The sequence below is a fragment of the Thamnophis elegans genome, chromosome 3, assembly GCF_009769535.1.
Source record: "Thamnophis elegans isolate rThaEle1 chromosome 3, rThaEle1.pri, whole genome shotgun sequence".
In the NCBI taxonomy this organism is placed as follows: domain Eukaryota; kingdom Metazoa; phylum Chordata; class Lepidosauria; order Squamata; family Colubridae; genus Thamnophis; species Thamnophis elegans.
This window is the reverse complement of record NC_045543.1, coordinates 88,632,218-88,638,217: the sequence shown is the minus strand read 5'-3', so window position 1 is coordinate 88,638,217 and position 6,000 is coordinate 88,632,218.

The window sequence follows — 6,000 nt, the reverse complement described above, 5'->3', positions numbered from 1 at the left end:
TTGTCAATGAGACAACCTGAAATTCTCCACTGACTAATCTGTCAGCAACTACCTCTAGGAGGTGGAATCCCTGTAGCTCCTATTATGCAGCTTAAGCTGGAGTGGGTGTATTTCTTGCTCTTAGATTCTGGCTACTGCCCTCTAGGGAGATTCCAAATAGGAGATTTCAAAATTGTATCTGTTGTATAACATTTCCAAGAAACGATGTACACTTTTCTCAGTGTGGATGGTTAAGCATTAATCTTACATCTGCATAAACATTATGGCAGGAAAAGATGAGAACAAAAATATGTTTATTTACAAGTAGGATTTTTTTCACTTGACATATCTGACACCCACAAACAGATACACTTTTTAAAATTGTGATTAGCATGTTACTAAACATATTTCATGATATTTAACAGGGCTATTATCTGCGGATTACAAAACTCTGAACGACCACTGGATAACATCAAGGAGCTAGAATTAAAGATTCTGGGATAGGTCCTCCTAAATTATTTCCAGACCATTTCTCCTGTCCTGTTATACGTGGGTTTAGCCCTCCATCCAAAATAGCAGTAGAACCATATTCTGATATAGTTTGAGTGAAAAATAATCCAAACTGAAATTCCTGGTGACCTTATTAATCAGACAACTTGAAATATGACTAAAACCTCCATCCTAGGCACCTGGCCATAGCTATCTAAGTCTTTTGCACCTTAGCTCAGTGATTGGTGGGTGTTTGTAGCTCTTTGCTGCCATTTTGTTTTCATCTGGATATTTGTAGTCTTCCTAGAAATCATGAGAGTCAACATATGTGTTTTAAAACCCATTTCAAATGGGCTTGTTTGGAATATATCTATCATGGTCCCAATAGCTCGAGGAAATCTTGGAGAATTCTTTGTCACAAATTCTATTCCTTTCATAGAAATAGTAGAATGAAAACATTCTCATTTTATGAACCTCTTAACATTTCAAGAAAGCACAATTCCTCAAATTAGAAATTAGAAATGCAATTTTTGCTTTACGACCTGAAGAACATGACTTATCTTACTTACTTTTACACTTTGCCAAATAATACTTTAGTGTCATTTTAAAGTTGGTTTAAGATACAAATCCAAGAAAAGAGAAGGGCAGAGTCACTTTTGTTATTGAGACCTAACATGAATGTCACTGTGACATCTAAGTGTTCCTGGAAGTCTGGTAAGATTTTATTGGACCTAATTAGACATCTGCATGCTTAAAAACCTAAGTGTTAAACAAATCTGTCACTTGAAAAAAAACACAGAAAAGCAAACTGAAGTTCCATAAAGTTGGATTTTTAAATAGGTTGCATCTTTCTTTTGTAATCATTTTCACTGCCATATTTCAGTCAAATTAAAAATAGCGATGAAATTGTACTATTTCTTTTTATAACATTCCACCCTGGCTAATGCCTGTATTAAATCTGTTCAATATAATCAGTGAGTAATCATCCTTCAGGCCAAGATCATGACAAAAAAAAGAGGAGAAACTGTATTTATATGAGTAGATTTTTGTTTAACTACGGTATCATTTGATTAAACCACCATTTGTTGAGTTTTGGCATTTTTAACTACAAATAGCAATTTACAAACCATAATGCATGCAGCTTATGAGTGATGTGTGAATATTTAATTATCCTGTCTTTGAAGTACAGCTGGTCCTTGACTTACAACAGTTCATTTAGTGACCATTCAAAGTTATAACAGCACTGAAAAAAGTGACGTATGATCATTTTTCACAGTTACAACCTTTGCGGCATCCCCATTATCATGTGATCAAAATTCAGCTGCTTGGCAACTGGTTCATATTTATGACCGTTGTTGTGTCCCAAGGTCACTTGATCACCTTTTGCAACCTTCTGACAAGCAAAGTCAATGGAGAAGTCAGATTCACTTAACAACTGGGTTACTATCTGATCAGCTGCAGTTATTCACTTAACAACTATGGCAAGAAAGGTTGTAAAATGGGGCAAAACCAGGGGTGGGATTCACTTACCTTGCCTACCGGTTTGCAAATGTGAGCGTGCACCTTTCCTTCTGCATTCTCTTGAATGAAGCAAGCAACTCTGACCATATAATTAAATAATAAATAATCTTCATCCATCCCTGTAGAAACAGGTAGCATACATGTCCCACACATAGCAGTATGCTATTTTGTTCTGTTGGCTATTGTATTATGTTCCTGTTTCAAGAAAAACACCAAAAACTAAATCTTTACTCAAGGTTACACCAGGTCAACAAAAAAGCCCTTTCAGATGGTGCGTAAGCATAAGATTTTAAATCAAATGCAAATTAAGTCCTTATGTACTTGTCAAGCTATATGTGGGTGTCATTCTGGTTGATCTAGATTAATTTCAACTTCAGTAAGTAGCTTTCAAGGTACCTCAGTTAACCCTATGCTATTGGGCAATATAGAACACTGTTACATATTCTACAATAAATTGAATTTAAAATGTGTAGTACAATAATTTAACTATCCACAGGAAACCCTAGAAAATCTAAGGAGAGTGGATAACATACCAGAATTGGATGCCAGGTCTTTGAGTGAGAATAGGTATTGGGAAAATATTCCACTCTAATCACTTCCTGAATAAGAAAGTTTTGGAGAAGGAGTCATTGTTTTTATAGCAGGCCAATCCCATATCTCTTCCTGAATCAACAGCAAAAAGGGCTGTGGAGAAAAAAAGAGAGCAGGAAGACCAGGAATAAAAATTATAGGTTGATATAAAACCCAGGATGCAAATTCTAGACAGGATGGTGAGAAAGACTGTCTCACTTAATATTCTGGGTGTTATCACAACAGGTACAACACCCAACCAAGATGTGAACTGATTAATTTTGGAACCTTCAGCTCATGCTTGGCATCCAAACAGCCTCTAAGAAAAACAGTGAACGTGAGCAAACACTGCGATGTGGAGCGAATGTCATGTAACATAAATCCTTCATATTTAATAGTGGTATCATGATAATTACTACTATGAATTTGTTACACTCATAATGCTTGGCTACATTATGAACCATGCTCAGTAGATAATTAAACCCAAGTTCAATAGTGCATATGCCCCATATCAATTCTTGTTGGTGCCTGTGCTGTGATGCTTAAGGAGACATTCCTTGATTGTCCTTAAGAAGATATCCCTTGATCTTGTCTTTAAACAATATTTACTACAAAGCAAACTTCATTTTAGATAGTTTTGTTAATACTAAATGTTTCCTGTCAATGAAAATTCTTTTTAAATTATTTTTGTGAAGGCCAGACCAATGTGATTCTTCAGCTGGTTCAATTGTATCTTACAGCTATTTTCCTCATACAGATTATAAGTACATATTTCAATAACTGAAACAAGATCAACAGAAGATTCACCTGTGAATTACTACCCATTTATTGCCATATAACTTAATTCTTTCTTGGAAACAATGCTAGATGAAGTGTAATCTGATTTAATCCAGAAAGCCATTTCTCATGTTCTAATGGAAGGTTACAGATTCATGCTCACTTGACTTAGTAGAATTGTGATTTTACACAGATTTCTTTCTAAATATTCATTAAAACTCATTTCTGGACCATTAGGTATCTATATTTACTAAAAATCATCCCTAAAATTCCTTAGCCATGCACAGTTATGTGTGGAACGAACTACAATATGGGGTGAATGATGCATGCGAATGCAAATCCAGATACACCACTATCTGATAATATTACTCTAGGGAAGAGATGGCAAACTGGTGGCCTGCGAGCTGGATGCATCACATGCAAGCCAGGCCCACTCTAGCTCTGCAAAGGGGGAAAGCATCGTGAAACATCATATTACGGCAACGTGACGTGGCGAGTTTGACACCTGTGCTCTAGGGTAAAATGTAAAGATACATACTGCATTTATTTTATACTTATGAATTGGAGGAGCATTCAAATGCAGTGCTTTTTATCTGGACTTCATTGATTTAGTTATACATATCCTCATAATGAATCAGGATCTAAACTTTTTTTAAAAAAAATATGCGATTGTTTGCTGCTACTAATTAAAAACATGGATTTACACCAAGGAACATTGAGTTCCAGCACGATACTAACGTAATGGCACCACCTTTTTCAGTTACTTGCAAGTGCCCATCCTACATATCTACTTCAAGAAGACATTCTAATCTCTTCAGCTTATTGTCTTGGCAGTTCAGCTTGTTAGGCAGCTCAAGTCAGTTACTAGCTGGCCTCTTAACTGAAGGAATCTTGTTCCTCTCATAGTAAATCTGTGGGAGAAAATGTAGACCTAAAATTGTTGTGTAAAATAATATAAGTTCATATGCGAAGTATCTTGGAAGGCAAACAAGCAGGCCGAGAGCTACCTGCCTACCTATCTTCCTGACATCCTACAACAAAACAGAAGTTCAGAAAGGAAAGGGAGAAGATAATACTAGCTCTGTCAGCCCACTATTTCTCAAACTTGGCAACTTTAAGATATGTGAACATCAACTCCAATAATTTCCAAGCATGGCTTCAGAATTCTAGGAATGGAAGTTGACACTGTTAAAGATGTCAGATTTGAGCAACGCCATGTTAGCTTAATGTGAAATACAGCGTAGACCTCACCTTTATGCAGTCAAAATACTTTGCAGAGGTTTTGTTCTGCTTTTTAACCCAAAAGAGAATTGTAGAAAGAGAGAATAGCCTTTTTAAAATATGCATATGAAGCATCCATATTAATGTACTACAGCAACTTGTACAGTAATAGGTGGAACGCATTCATCCTGCTTTGCCATCTTCTGCCATGTCTCTTACAAATGGGAAAAGGTGGTGTGCTACTGCACACTTGCTTGCAGGCCCAATGTATTAATGTGACTAGCCCAGCTATAATCTCCTACTGCTAACATATATTCAATCAGGTTGGTGTCTTCCAATTTCTTATGACTGATTTTGTTAGGATCTAACCTGAGGATTGTGATCCTGGCACAATCTTCTGTGTGCTTATTGAAAATCACTGTGTGTACAATGTTGTGAAGATAGTCAGTCCATCCACACACAAAAAGAGTTCATATCAAAAAGACTAAGAAGAAAGTACTACAAGATCTAAAATGTTTTATGTAATTTCTGAGATATTTTGGAAACACATATGAAGGAGAACAGAATTATGTTGCCTCTGACATTAACTCCTTGGTCATATTCAGCAGGAATTCTTTTGTTTGTGAAGATTCCCAAATTACTTTTGAACTATGGAACTGTGGAAAATCAGATCTTTGGATTGATAAATATGCTTGATCTTAAATAGATAAAATATCTTAAATCCTGCAATACCTTGTAACAGAAAATAGCCAACTAAAGCAACCAAGTCCATGCACAGAATAATGTTGGGTGGAACACCCCGTTTTCAGAGCAATATTCACTCAGTAGAATGGGATATGTTAGAGATGAGGAGGCTGAGCTTTTATATGATGTGAAATTAAAACTGGCAGATTCCCAACTAAGACGGACAGTATTAAAGAATTGCGGGAATTGTATTTGAGCAACATGGTTATTTCATCACATGCACAATGTGATTCTGAAGATAGTGTCTGAAGGTATTATATTTTCATGCTCTATTTTATAATTCACTCTTTCTCCATAAAACTGTAACAGTAGCATTAAAATGGCCTACAAACTCACTGATGCAAAGTTACCCTGACACTGCAAAATTGAACAACTTCTATCAAAACAGGGCAGCCATTGGTCTTTGTTCCTTCTATTCCTCCTATTCTGTAGTAATACATTTTCTGTTCCATAGTCTAAAATTGTAAGGGTTTTAGAAGAGTGAAAGAGGAGGAGGGGAAGAAAAAAAGGGAGGTTTCTGAAAGACAAGATGGATTTTCTCCATTATTAACTCTAACATTACTTAGAATTTCCTTGGAAAGCAATCAAATTATTATTATTTTTTACTTTCAAAATTCATTATCAGGAGCAATCCACTTTTTTTTCTTTTTTTGCAAAGAGTGGCTGGCTGTCAGGAGTGCTGCTGCAGCAGAATACAAT